Source organism: Octodon degus, unplaced genomic scaffold (genome assembly GCF_000260255.1).
Source record: "Octodon degus isolate 3935 unplaced genomic scaffold, OctDeg1.0 scaffold00038, whole genome shotgun sequence".
Lineage (NCBI taxonomy): Eukaryota > Metazoa > Chordata > Mammalia > Rodentia > Octodontidae > Octodon > Octodon degus.
The window spans coordinates 11,045,559-11,060,796 of record NW_004524614.1 but is presented as its reverse complement, the minus strand read 5'-3'; the positions used below and the strand labels follow the sequence as shown (position 1 = coordinate 11,060,796).

The window sequence follows — 15,238 nt, the reverse complement described above, 5'->3', positions numbered from 1 at the left end:
ACTGATTAATTGGCCAGTTTCAATAATTAATACACTGTACATTGTTAACTTCTTAGCCATTATCCATAGTACAAGATGCAGACAGAATATCCTCTCCAAATACTATTAGTACAAATCTTTCTTCCCACTGAATTAAGCGAAAGTACCTGTATATGTGTCCTAACTATTCTGCATATACAGATACAAAGTGGTCCTTCCTTTGTATCCCCTCTTTTTATTTAATCCTGTCAGAAATGGGTATTCTATTGGCATCTAAATACTATAGGTGCGTGGATTCACTAAAACAATCCAACACAGTCCAGCAGTCCACAATAGTAGTGGGTTATCCACAGAAGTTGTTGACTTGAGCCTTTCACAGCTCAGCATATTAATATGGCCTTACTTTATATACCTCATTTTTATACTTTTCTGCTGGATGGTTAAGACCAAGGCTAAGCAAGACCTATATAACAAGAAATGTAACTCTTGTATCTGATAAGGTCAGTCAAGTACCCTCAGGATTCATCCTGTAACCTTGTACCACAATTTGCAGATCCTCAACCATGTGGGTGAGTCATGGCCATTGCTTGATCAGTTTGCTCTCTGTGAAAGCCTGAGAGAATGTTTTCTCTCCAGGTGATTCTCCTTAGGTACATTCTACGTCATCAATCACATAGCTCTGTGGCCCCATAATCTCCTTGATCAGAAAATTTGGGACACAACTGAATTACATGATGTTCCAGTGTAGGTTCTCCTATGTCCTGAGTCTTCACTGATCTTGAAAAGCTATGATCAAAATGTTAGCTGTCCTTTCAGCCCTTCTATTTCTCTATTTTTTGGTCTGCAAACTTAGGTTTTTAACCCTCCAGAAGAGAAGGTATAGTTTCTCCAAAAGTGAAGCTTATTATTACCCTACAACTTATGCGGTTGGGTTTAACTTCACTATCTGTCTGAATATCAAATATCTTAGGCATAACATGGAGCAGGTATTTTCCATCAAGTGTTAATATGTTAAACATTAGGTCCCTACAGAATATGGAGATAAAAAATTTTTAATTAAAAGTATTTAAAGAATATGAATAAACAATTCCATAGTTTTATACAAAAATTTAGAAATCTAACCATATAAGGCATTGTAGCAGGACAGTCCTGTGAAATTTTTTTTCTTTTTCTTGTGTCGTTTTTTCATTTATTACCTATTTAAAAAAAACCCTTCTATTTGTGAGACAGTATGGTAATAATCGGTATGTCATGACAAGAAGTATGTATTTAGAAGACCAGAATGACAAGCATTATAAGCGTGACCCTTCTATTACACATTGCTATCTTCAGTGCAGTTGCTTGGTTCACAGGTATTAGCATATATAGTTAGTCAGGGAGGGAATCCTATCAATTAACTGCTAGCTTCAAAAATCTGCTGATGTTTCTCAGGATAAATATATTTTTTATATGCAGCAGAAAACCAAAATCTCTGTGTGGCTTGCTATCTTGTGACATTTGCTTTATTATAGTCTGCAGGAAGGGAAACTGCATTACCTCTGAGGTAGCCTACACTGAAAACACAAAAGAGAGTGGAGTAAGGAAGGACAGCTTGTGCAATGGGAGGAGTAACCTGGAAAAACAATTAAAAATATGTATTAATCTATATTTTAAAGTAGCCATCTAAAGCATACAGATAAAAATTGCAGATCAAAAAAGTTCCTTTGCTCGTCAAACCCATAACCCATACCATTGCCTATGTGCAGTAATCTGGCATTGGTAGAATCTAACAACACTGATAGGGAGTCAAGAATTGCATGCAACTGAGAACGCAATTGGAATGTGCATTAATAAGTTACAGACCATCTAATAACTGATAATGAAATGAGCACTTTCAGGAATACTTTAAATGTAAGTGCTTTCTCTTGAACCAAGTAAGTCACTTAATCCAAATTTCATTCCAATTCAGGGTCATCTCACTCCGGGGAAAGACGCAGTTGGTGTCCTCAGCTCAACTGTGTCACCACCTCTGGCTTCACCCTCTGGGGAGAACTTCCCTCCTCCCACTTCTCCAATTTCTCTTATAACACCTACATCTGTGAGGGCAAAGCTCTCTGGGTGCACAAACTGCAACCCAAACCTACTTATTTATCACAAAGTGCCACCACTACAATTAAGCCCAAATACTTAAATTTTAATTTAGAAGAAACAACTCATACATTACCATCTTTTATCATGAAAGAAAAATAACACACTTGCCATAAGTTCTCTACCAGTGACCTAGGGCAATGCCTTCCCAAGTGATTTTGGCTGCACAGTTTTTTAAATTATTTTGTATCTTTATGGAAGATTGATCAATTGATTTGTGGTACTAGGGATTTAACCCATGCTTCATGCATGCTAGGCAGCATACTCCCACTGAGCTACCTGCCCAGCCCTGCATAGCTTTTTTAAAGAGGAGTGATACATGATATTCTGGAACCACTGAATACTTAAGGTTAGGGGTAGCACACAGATCCCCTGCCCACTACTCTGGTCCCTTCTCACTGCTGAGGTACCCAGGGGCATTCCAGAAGTGCCACTCTAAGGACTTCTTACCAAGGCCATAGGCCAGACTCAGCAGTTGGTTATCATTCATTCCTAATTGACTTAAGCTTAAAGGATAGTTTGTAACATAAGAAAAATGCTTCCCTTTGATTTCTTTACTCTGAGGCTCTATTCATTTATTCAGAATGCTTGGCCTTTTGCATTCTCACCTAAGGTTGCCTAGCAGACAATGGATTTAGAAGAGAGGGATTGACTATATAAACCATAGAAACATTTTTTTTGTCTTTTTGAGATAGAAATTCACTCTGCAGTTCAGGCTGGCCTTGAACTCACTCTGTAGCCCAGGCTGGTCTCGAACTCACAACAATCCTGCCTCAGACTCTTGAGTACTGGGATTATAGGCATGGGCCACCATGCCTGGATATAAACCACATGATTTTAGTGGGTTATTGGTCTAAAACCAGGTATGGTGGTACACACCTGCAATCCTAGTGCTGAGGAGGCTGAAAACGGGAAGATCACTACAAATCCAAGCTGGGCAGTGAGACCCTGTACCAAATACATTAAAAAATAAAAACACATGGGCCTATGTGGGGTAGTAGTTTATCAATGAGGACTCAGAGCAAGGGCAGAGAAGACGTTGAACCTTATTATCTTTGGTTTTTGACCCTTCAGTACATAGGAGAGTCTGAAATGAGTGGAAGTAACCCCAAATCAGTGTGTCAGGCCATTCTTGTGCCCCAATCCCACATAACCAAAGGTAAAGCATCCCTATAGGGCCACACTCTTATAGGACTTCAGGACAGCTCCAACCACACAAGGTCCACAGCTCCCAGGCCCACTGATCATTCTGTGTGTAGGGATGGGGTTCAGATTTGAAGAGTACCCTAAAGGGAAGAAACAGAGTGAGGTCCAGGAGGGTCCAACTAGGGTTTGTAAACCTGTTCAGAGAGTGTTTCAGTCCTGAATGTTCCCAGGCACTGGGGGAGTGGCCTTGCAAATTTTTGAGAAAAGTCTTCAAAGAACAGTTGCAAAGTCATAAGCAAAGGTTCATGTGCTCCCTCCTAAGATAGGAATTGCCTTTCTCCACTCCTTTAAGCTTTTCTGGCCAGTTTCTGATGCCCTCCCTCACTGGCAACACAGCCCAGTGCTCCTAACAGTCATACAATGTGAGCCACACACATGACTTTAAATTTACTAGTAGTCACATTTTAAAAATATGAAACATCCGAAATTGCTTTCAATTATGCATCTTATTTAATCCAGCATATCCATGGTCTCATTACTCACTGATTTTCAAATTGACCTAATCTCTAAAATTTATTTTATCCCCAAACTTTCACCACTTCCATGATCATGTATGCACATACTGAGGACAGTGGCAAGTCTGAGTAGCCCAATGCCTGCATTCCTAGCCCAGGTGGACAGGAGCATTCGCTGCCTTCATCTCAGTTCTCATTCTGCTGTTGTCCTCTTTGCAGTTTATTTTGTGATACATTTTTCCCATTTTTTTCTTTTTTCTTCTTTTTTTTTTTTTTTTTTTTTTTTTGTAATTCTACTCTTTAAAATGGGTCCCAAGGACAGTACGTAAGTGCTGTCTATTTAGTGTCTTAAACCATGAAGGCCATGAAATGCTTTACAGAGCAAATACCTACATGTTATTAAGCTTTGTTCAGCACAAGATGCAGTGAGATGGTGCCAAGTCCCACCCAGAGATTCATGTACATGGCTCTAAGGACAGAAATTGTTGGCTGTTGAGTTCAATGTTGAGAGTCAATAACACAGATTAAACAAGGTGTCTTTAGGCAGAAATACAAAAGCAACAAGGCTATGTATTGATGATTTGATGATGCTGTCTCACAGCTCATAGCAGGTTTACTGATTCAGTATTCCTAGTGACTTCACAGAATAGATCTACCTCAAATCGTGACAGTTAGTTGTACTATTACCATTGTAGCAGGTAATTGATATAAACCCTACTCATGTCCTACATTACATCACTTCATGTACAAAAGCTTGAAACTGCGGTGTGTACTGTACCTAGAGCACACTGCCCGCTGAGCCACCTTATGTGTACTCAGTAGTCACATCAGTAATTCATCTATACATAACCCTGTTATTTGTGTATGGACACCTACTATATACTGTGGGCTATTAATATTGAACTCAGGTGCTGAGCAGCTACTGTACTGGCCAGCACAAATCTAGCACACGACACTATAAAGAACTCAAAAGGGTCAGGCAGAGCTCCCCAAACTTTGCCACCCACACCTCTGTCACTCTACAGAGCGCTAGGCCTTTTTCCCTCCCCCTCTCCAGGAAAGATTTTCCCATTTAAAAAAATAATAATAATAATAAAACAAGGGCTTCTATGCATATATAAGCTTTTACACCTACCAAGCCATTTCCATTCCTCTCTCTCTTGTTGATGCGCTTGCCCATAGTACACGTAGTGTGTGGGCACATAGAGCACTCTCTGTGATGGCACCACAAGTTGTGAGAGCTGTTTTGGCTAAACTAAAACCTCAAGATTCAGGTTTAAGTTCACCAGTGTTGGCACTTTGTAATTAATAAATGGGCTTTGGCTTGCAGTTTAAGCACTCGGTCTCTAAAAGTTTCGCCATCACTGCTAGCCCATTTCTATTCAAGAGCATTCCAATTTTAATTTCTGTGTGTACATCTGAGTTAGCATTAGCATTTGTTCATTCATCTGCCTTCTTCCACTTTTAGGAAAGTGACCATTTGCTGTTCATATATTATTCAGCTAGTAAATATTTACTCTGTTTGGCATCCTCTATGCACATGGCATTTTGACAGATCCCAAGGATGGTGAGATGAGGAAAAGCAGCACATTCTTGTCCTAAAGAACTCGACAGACTAACAGGTGAGCCTTGTGGTATTCAAACTGCAAAGATCTGAGTAAGCACAATGCACAATAAACATTTAGAAGGGATTTTGAGAACTTTTAACAAGGAGATCTGATCTAGTTTGGGAGATCAGAATCCTCTGAATAAGAAATATTAGGCTAAGTCAGAATTAATGCAACAAATTCAAGTTCAATCCATAGAAATCAAACTTTCAAGAAAACAAAGAGGTTATTTTATTTCTGACTCTCTACATTCATGTAAGTTCTTAACATGCAATAGGATGTCATAAATATTTGTGAGTAATGGATAAACTACATAAAAACAAAAAAGAGAAGAAAGGAGGAGAGAGAAAGCATGCATGTGCACTGCAATGCTGTATATATGCAAACGCCTTGTGGCAGGGAAGAATGTGGTATCCACGAGTGACTTGAAAGCCAGTGTGGAAGGATAAAGACATGGAAGAAGAGGGATGGAGGAGGGAGGAACACACCATGAGTGTGGCGTTCTTAAGAGAGGCAGATAAAGAGATATCATGACAAGATTTAGCTTCAGAGTAAACAGTAAGGTAAGTGCTTGCCAGATTTGAGTCTGAGGGTCAGGCCAACAGATAAGGGATTTTAATAACACCCTGATTGCCATGCACCTGAAGACAGGAAAAAATGACAGATTTGAGAAATATTTAAAGACAACATTCACAGGAGTCAGTCCTCAGGAGTTGGAGGCTACCTTGGGCTACATAGTGAGTTCAAGGTCAGTTTGAGAGATTGGACTAAAAAAGACACTTTTATTATCACAGATAATAAAAGAGAGAGACAGATCAGGAAAGGCCACTTGGTATCACTTGTGCCAATCACATAAGCAGGGAAAACAGTTGTCTTGATAGATGAGGCAGAGTTTATCTGGGGACATTTTCTGCCTGCGAGAGCCTACAGGAGTCAACTGTAATGTGAAAAAGGCAGTGCTCTGAGTCTGGAATTCAAATATGTCTGAGGTAGAGGTAGTTTGGAAAGGTTATCGTGTAAAATAATAACAGAACCCCATTGTCTGGCACATTGTAGATGTTTCTTCAGTAGTTGTTATAGTATTACACATTTGATGGGGTGGAAGGGCAGCATAAGAATGTTTTATTATGACATCAAGTTTGTGGCAACCTGGGGCTAATAAATAGAAATATCTAAATATAAGCAAAGTTTTGTTTTTCACAGGATATTAACTATGCAGATAAGTTAAATAACATTTAACTTTCATCAAATTCATCATATCATTTTTATGGTATAGTTTATTTTTAATCATATTTCTTCATTTTTTGTAATTTCTAGAATCACTTGAGACAAAAGCTACATTGAAGATAGAATCTCATTTATCATACATGAGTTTATCTGCCATCTAAGCACTTAGAAGACACTTTTCTCCAGTAATTTTTAATTTCCCTTTTTTGTACAAAGTGCACTTTTCTGTCTAAAACAATAATGTATTATCTTGTGTTCATAAATCATCTTTAGATCAGATATCAGCATAAATTCAAATAAAGCAACTGAAAAAAGTAGAGCTTTAAAAAACTTTAATTAAATGAAATCACCAGTATTTTATCTTCTACTTATTTCCTTTTGTACCTTCTTCCATCTTCAAACATTCTAGTGTTTAATAATTTCTTAGAATGAACTGTTTGAAATCCATGTTTTAATCTGTACATATAATTAACTTATGTAAGTGGAAAGAGGATATGTAGCTCATTGTCTTAAGTGTTTTTAGAGTGAGGACAGAAAACACAAGCCTAGGGAACTTCCAGAAAAACAGATTTGTTTCTTCTGGTTGTGGAGACAGGAAAATCCAAGATCCAGGGGCATACATTGCTGAGGGCCTTCTTACTGCATTAGCCCATGATAGGAGGAGGAAGGGCAAAGGAGAATGCACACATGCGCAGGAAAGCAGGAGGTGGAATTTACAGACCCAAGCCCTAGGCCAAATGGCATTAATCCATTCATGGGGTGGATTTCTCATGACCTACAACCCCATATCCCAACACTGTTGCATGGGGATTAAAAATCCCAACACATGAACTTTGGAGGACACATTTTTTTATTTTTTCCATAATTTTATTGAGAAACAAATAGCAATAAGACAGTTTCAAAACAAATTGGTAGGACAGTTTCAATAATTAACACATTGCATACATTCTTCCTAGTGGTTAATTGCTGTACAAGATGTGGACTTGATATCCTATTTACAAACACCATTAGAACAAATCCCTCTATTCATTAAGAGAATGTAACTATATATCTATCCTAACCACTTTGAATACACAGATACAAAATGGACATTCATCTATCTCCCCTTTTTTCAGTTAAATTCCATTATTTGAATATTATAGGTGTGTAAACTCTGAAAAATATTCTAAAAGAGTCCAGTAGCCCATAATACTATTGGGTCTTCCACTTGACCGGCAGTGTCAGAAATTGTTGACCTGAGTCCCCTACAGCTCAACATAACAGCATGGCTTTACTTCTTATATTTCTTTTTTATACTTTTCTTCTGGATGGTTAAGACCAAGGTAAAGCAGGACCTAGGCAACAAGAATTGTAGCTTTTGGGTCTCATAAGGTCAGTGAGATCCCCTCAGGATTTATCCTGAGATCCTATACCTCAGATTGTAGAACCTTTGTCAGTGTCAGCCATGTGGATGAGTCATGGCATGGCCGTTGCTTGGCCAATGTGCTCTCTGTGAAAGCCTGAGAGAATGTTTTCTCTCCATGTGACTCTCCTTAGGCACATTCTACATCATTGATCACTTTCTTCTTTGGCCCCATAATCTCCTTGATCAGAAAATTTGGGACACTGCCGAGTTACATGACGTTACAGTACAAGTTCTCATATGTCCTGAGTCTTAATTGACCTTGGAAGGCTAGGGCCAAAATGTTGGCTTTCCTTGTAGCCCTCCTTTTTCTCTAATTTTGGTCTGCAAGCTTAGGTTGTTAACCCTCCAGAAGACAAACTTATTATTATCATACAACCTAGACTGTTAAGCTTAACCTCACTATCTGTCTGAGTATCAAACATCTTAGGCATAACATGGAACAGGTATTTTTCATCAAGTATTGATACATTGAAGTTTACGTCCCTATAGAATATGATGAAAAAACATTTAAAAATTAGAATGCATTTTTAAAAATTGGCATAAAGAATTATATACTTCTTATGTTTACATGTAAGTCCAAAAATCTAACCATATACAACTTTGAAGCAGGACAGTCCCACAATATTCCTTTTCCTGTCTCTTTCTCTCATTCACCACCCCCTTCTTTTTGAACAATTATCTACCCAAGAGACAGCACAGCAGCAACTGGCATGTCATGACAAGCAGCCCGTATTCAGAAGACCAGAATGACAGGCACTCCAAGCATGAAACTACTATTACAGATTACCATCTGCTGTGCAGTTGCTTATTTCACAGTTATCAGTATATATAGTTATTCAGGGTGAGAATCTTTCCGATTAACTGCTAGATTCAAAAATCTTCTGGAGATTCTCAGGATCATTGCCTTGCCCATCTTCTACATATAACTCTATGGCTTGACATTGTCATGTTTCCTAACTCTTCTCCTTTCCCTCTCTTTATTAGTTAGTGGAGGACACATTTAAACCATAGCACACACCTTCTTTCTTATCTTTTTCTACTCAGCATGTTAACAATAAGGTCTATCTATGTTACTAAAGCAAAATTGAACTTGCAGCTTTATAGGAACCACCATATTCCACGTTCTAAATACCAAAAGTCACTTTGATGTTAAGGAAGCTTACAGGTGACATGATCATTTTCCCCTTTTAAGTTTCCCAGAAAAATGCTGTCACAATTCAACTCTTGGAAACACAGACTGCCACATGTAAAGATGGCCCTCCATAGCCATGTTACCTCCTGTGCATTTTTTGTTATGCCCAGAATTCTCAGCATCACAGTGGGGACAGAGGAGGTATTCTACAGACAGAATGACAGCCATGTGTGTGCTTCACTGTATCCCAGCAGAATCATCTTGCTCAGGCTTTCTGATCATCCATGGCAAAACAAAGCTAGTAGTTAAAATAGTTATTCAAAGACTTGCTCAGCCAAATAAATACAAGTAAGTAAATGCATGGACTCTGATATAAAAAAGGTACTTTCTATCAAGATTTTAGTATTTCTATCATTCCTGAGATAGCTGTACTTATTCATTTCATGTATATACATAGACACATTATTAGTGTGGGATTATACTAGTATGGGATTGAATCTAAGGCCTCATACACTATGCAAGTATTGTGCTACTGAGATACATGTCCAGCCCCTATATAATTCCTGAGATATCCTAATTAGTCATGACAGTGGCATATGAGACATCATCCCACATAATGTCATCCGATATCCAAATATATTTTTCTCTTTACATTTGGGGAATGAAGTCATATTGAAGCTGTGATACTTTCTTGCATAAATTGTGGAATAACTTTAATGCAAACAATAATTACTTCCTAGTTTGTTCTCAGTTCTTTTCTTTCTCAATTTTTTTATAATATCATATTGTCTAACACATTTAACCACAAATTTTGTGATAACCATTATTTTTATGACTGTGCTAGTTCTATCACAGTGAATGCACATCATTTTTTTTTCTCAAGTTCCTACATGTAACCATTCCTTTACAAACATTCTGCTCATTGGGTAGCCCTAATCCAAAATGCTTGGAAAAAGAAGAGCTTTACATTTCAGCTTTTACATTTCAGCTTTTGGGGGCCTTTGGAAGATGTGCATACACATAATGAAGTATCTTAGGGTTAGGACTTAAATCTGAACACAAAATCCATTTACGTTTCATATACACCTTATACATATAGCATGAAAGTAATTTCACAATATTTTGGTGGGTTGAATCTAGATTCTGGTAGATTAATCCTTTTTTCAATTCTGAAGCTTCGTTTCAAAGTCTCAAGGCACAGAATTTTCTTCTTTGCAACATTCTAATGCTGCTCAAAATGTTCTGCATTTTAGAATATTTTGGATTTAAGACTTTCAGATTATAGATAAATGTTCAACCTACACTTTATCTCCCCCCCCCGCAAAAAAAAAATCTGTTCTGAGTAGTCAAATGGAGTATTGATGCTTTTGAATTACTTTCAGAAACTAATTCTGAATATTAGTTTCAGATTAAAGAACTATTGTCTTATGAATGAAAGCAATGAGAGACAAGGTTTTGCAGTGGACTTCATTTTATTATATTGAGTATGTCTTCATAGAGATTTTGTAAACTTTAGACATCTGTTGCTGAGCAATGAGGGCCAAATATTTCTTTGCAAGTAAAATAAGCTGGATACTGAACACATAAGACAAATTCTCTAAAGGGCTAGAAAAATGCACCACAGTCAAACTGAAGGCATAAAGAACATTTTAGCAACTGTCCTAGAGCCGTCTTTGCAAACATCCTCCCAGTGTGCTATTTGTAGTGTGCATCACGGATAACTGCTGAGCTGAACAGATGCATTTGGCATTTGTTTAATGTAAATCTTCCTCTTGGTTTCTTTAGCTTCTCACTCTTCTACAAGGAGAGCCCCACACTGAAAAGTGAACTAAGCCAAAGAAACTCGCTCCCAGTGCACCAACTGACAAGTGGATCTCCTGGACTTTGTGCAGTCCTTGGGAAGAAGAATCATGAGGAATATAAAATGCATCTTCATCATTTCCATCCTCCTCTTGTAGAAAACCATCTCAACAACTACATCACAGATAAAACTTGCAACTTGACTGTACCACCTGCCCTCCGACAACTTCAGCAAAAGTATCTACTTTCAAAAACAAGATGTGTTTACCCAAAGGAACAGATGCATGGAAGAAATCTGACTATGGAAGTATCATTGGGAAATATCAGTATTTAGTTACTCTTCTTTCATGCTGGCTTCCCTTGCAGCACGGTGGCTTTGCGCACCTTTTGCCGCCTCCAGCTCCCCTCCTGTGCTCTGCAGGCTTCTCACTTGGGGCTGCTTACCAGAAAGCACTTTTTTGTTCATAATTTTTTCTCTTCCATCTAGTAAGTGACTGGAAAAGTGATATTGATACATATAGGTTTTACATCTCTAGAAAGGGGTAACCTTCTGGTTTTGATGAGGAATAGCTACTTAGCACACAGTTTTTCCAGAAAAGGAAGCCAGATCCACAGGAGTGGGCACAAGTGGGGATGGAGAGGCCCTGGAGAACTTCATATGTAAGGAGGTAGAGGCTGGGCCTGTACAGCCAGGAAAGTGAGTGTCTCCTCAGGTTTTGTGCCCAGGTCCCTCACACCCCTTGCCCTCAGAGCACTGTATGCCTCTTCTTCTGTGCTCCTTTTAGCTGCCTTGTCTTCTTAAATTGGTTCTCCAGGTGAAACATTGAAAACCTAGTGGGCAGCTCTTCTCCCAACCTTTTCCCAGCACCAAGGATCGAACCCAGGGCTTTTGTGTGAGCTACATCTTCATCATTTTTCTTTCTTTCTTTCTTCCATCAGGAATCCACCTCAGAGATGTGTGTTATGCCACTGAGCTACATCCCCAGCTCCCTATTTTATTTTATTGAGGCAGGATCTTGCTCAGTCACTAATTTGCCCACCTGGGCTCAAACTTGCAATCCCCCTGCCTCAGCCTCCCAGCATGCTGGGATTCCAGGTGTGCACCACCACACCTGTCTCCCACTGGGCAACTATGAGGTAAGTATTTAAAACAGGATGTCACAGATTTGGAAAAGTTCTTCTGTCAAACAGAGGTTTATTGTTTGAAGTGGAAGAACCAGGATTTTGCATATGAATTCTCCCTCAAAATTTTAAAAGACATTTGTTTGATTTTTAATCAATTTTTTTTTAGCCTTCCAAATCACTTGAGAAAAGCTTTTTTTTTTCTCATGTGGTTCTATGTGTCACAAACTTGAAATCAACTAACAGATAAAAATATTCCTACCAGATGTGATGGCACATTTCTGTAATCCTAGCACTGGGGAGGCTGAGGCAGAAGGCCAGCATGGGCTACATAAGTCAGTTAAAGGCCAATCCACACTACATAGCAAGGCCTGTCTCAAAAGAAAAAAATTCTACAGATCACATTGTCTGTGATGGCAGCAAACAGTGCCACTCGGTTCTGGAGTCGACTAGGAGCTGGCTGAAGCCAGATCTGGCTCCAGGTGGAAGAAAGGCAGAGCCGCCCAAGTGTCCAGGGCGACCTACAGGGACAGAGCCAGCCACAGGCAGAGGCCTACCTGATCAAGACTGGCAGAGCTCCTACCCTGCTTGCAGATGGGGTGAGCTCTCTGGTCAGGACCAATCCCAGTGCTCAAGTCAGCAAGAGTCCATGCAGGTGTCAAGGCCAGGGAGGCGCATTGCAGCTGAGGAGCAGAACCTGTTCTTAGTGCTTAGCTATTTCTCTAGGCTTCTCATCTGCCTGAGCTGGCTGTCATTTGTCTCCCTGAACCCTTTGCCCTGCCAGAGGGTCACTCCTCACTGCACCTCCAGCTCTCAGCCCTGATGGCTCGGTGGGTTCAGCCAGTAGGGGCACTGATGGTAGGGAGAAACAGAGATGAGATGACAAGATGTTTCTCTCAGCTCCGTGCTGCAGTCACCATCTAGCCACAGCTACTTGCTTCCTCAATTACAGCCCCTTGTAGGCATCAGGACTTCAGTTTTCAGGGCTCTTGTGACTTTTCTTCTGGCCTGCTTGGGTCTAGTTAGTGGTTGCTCCAGCTCCTCCTTTGAGTCCTTCACCATGGCTGATTAGTTCCCTTAATTCTGTGTATGCTGTTGTAAATGGTCAGTTTTCAGTTAAGATCTTTTGAGTAAAATTCTTTCACACATAGAGGGCTGCTTGGTGTATGTAATATATAGTATAATCCCTATTTCGCAGTTGTATAAATTATCTCAATTTCCCACTAAAAATAAAAGGAACAAAGAAGTGATGTGACTTTCCCTTTAACAATGTAGGACAGCTTTCCCTCAGCTGCCTCCAAGTGGCTCTGTTCTTCCAAGAGAGCTAAGGCTGCGTTGAGATGAGGCTCTCACTTCAGCGACTAGCACTGCACATGGCAGCCCACATCATGGCCTCTGTCTCTGAGTTCACCTGCATCTACTCTGCCCTTATCCTTCAAGACAAAGGCAAGGTGACCATCATGGAAGATAAGATCAATGCCCTCACGAAAGCAGCTGGTGTCAGTTTGAACTTTTTTGTCCTGGCTTGTTTGCAAAGGCCCTGGCCAATGTCAACACTGGGAGCCTCATCTTCAGTGTAGGGGTGGGTGGCCCTTCTCCCTAAGTGGATGCTGCACCTGCAGGAGGCCCTGCCCCCTCCCCCACTGCTGCCCCAGCAGAGGAGAAGAAGGGGGAAGCAGGGAAAGAAGAATCGGAGGAATGTGACGAAGACATGGGCTTTTCTTTTTGACTAAAGCTCATTTTGATACATGTTAAATAAAAACTAAATAGCAGCTGTTGATAGATAGATAGATAGATAGATAGATAGATAGATAGATAGATAGAATGTAGGATAATTTTGGGATAAAAAGGAAGTGTAAATCTTGAAAGCAGTTGTATTAGCCAGGGTAATGAAACCAATAGGGTGTGGGGGAGGGGAGGTAAGTGGGTGTGGGTGTGTGCAGAACATATAAGGGACATTCATATATGTTGTAAATGTTTACATTTTTAAAAATTATTATAGTAAAAACACATTGCCATGAACCCCCCTCAAAATATTCTCCCTCCAGTTGAACACACCTATTCTATCCTGCCACTTTCTAAAACAGCTGCAAAAGTCATCTTTGATAAGCAGGTGTATGAGGTATGAGCACAGTGAACACTGCAGCTGGCTGCCACCCAATGGAAAGAAGGGCCTGTAAAAATAGTGTGGGCTATTCTTCTCGCCCTTGTTCACACAATCCAGCACCATGTAACTTCTGAATCTTCCCCAAAGTCAACATGACTATGAAAGGTGAATATTTTAAATTGGTTCGAGAAATTCAGGTGCCATGGTCCAACTACAGACACCAAAGAGGACTTCCAGAACTGCTTCAGAAAGTGAAGGGAATGCCATTCGAGTGTGTCTGAAGTGATGGGGAGGATTTTGAGGCAGACAAATGACAATGTGTCTTTTACTATAATAAGTTACTTTTAATTTAAACATTCAGCATATTTTTTGATCATACCTTCTACACGTGTGTATAATCTGTGTGCATCTAGTCTGCTGGAAAATTCCCTCTTGCTTGAAAAAGCAAGGATTTGTCTTCTACATGAATCGTCACTTAAGTGAAGCCCAGCCATACTATGGAGACCTGTCTACCAGATCTAAAGTTGGCTCAGAAAAGAGCTAATCACCTCCAAAAACATCCTCCAAGTTGAGACAAACTTAATCAGCCCAGAAACCTAGATAATTTGTAAACTAGATAGAAATCCTCAATGATCAGGAAGTAATTGGACCAGTTGAAATTATTTTCATTATTGTTATTCCTCACAGCATTCTAAATTTAGTTTCCTCTGCTTTTGAACACATATGGCGCACACTGTTTATTATTTCATTTACCCAGATGTGGGAAAGGAGGTTTTTTTCATTCGTCTAATTAAAATGAAACTCAAATATAAACACGCATAAAAACCACATTTAAATGTTATATTCATACCACTTAAATAGCTCAAGCCAAGTGCCTCTTGACATTCACAAATCCATGGTTCTGGAGTTAAGTGGCATTGTCCTCCCACACATAGTCCACAGCACACAGTGCGCAGCATGTGGGTGACGACACCTTGCACATGGCAGGCTCCCTTCCAGGAGGGCTCGATTACCTGATATTTCTTCTCAAACTCACTAAACATCAGAACAAACATTTATTTTTTTAAGTGC

At 39.7% G+C, this 15,238-nt stretch overlaps 1 pseudogene; it reads left to right on the top strand.

Annotated features, from left to right (window-relative positions):
- The first annotated feature begins 13,448 nt into the window (after positions 1–13,448).
- LOC101590449 lies at positions 13,449–13,789 on the top strand (annotated as a pseudogene).
- The last annotated feature ends 1,449 nt before the right edge of the window (positions 13,790–15,238 follow it).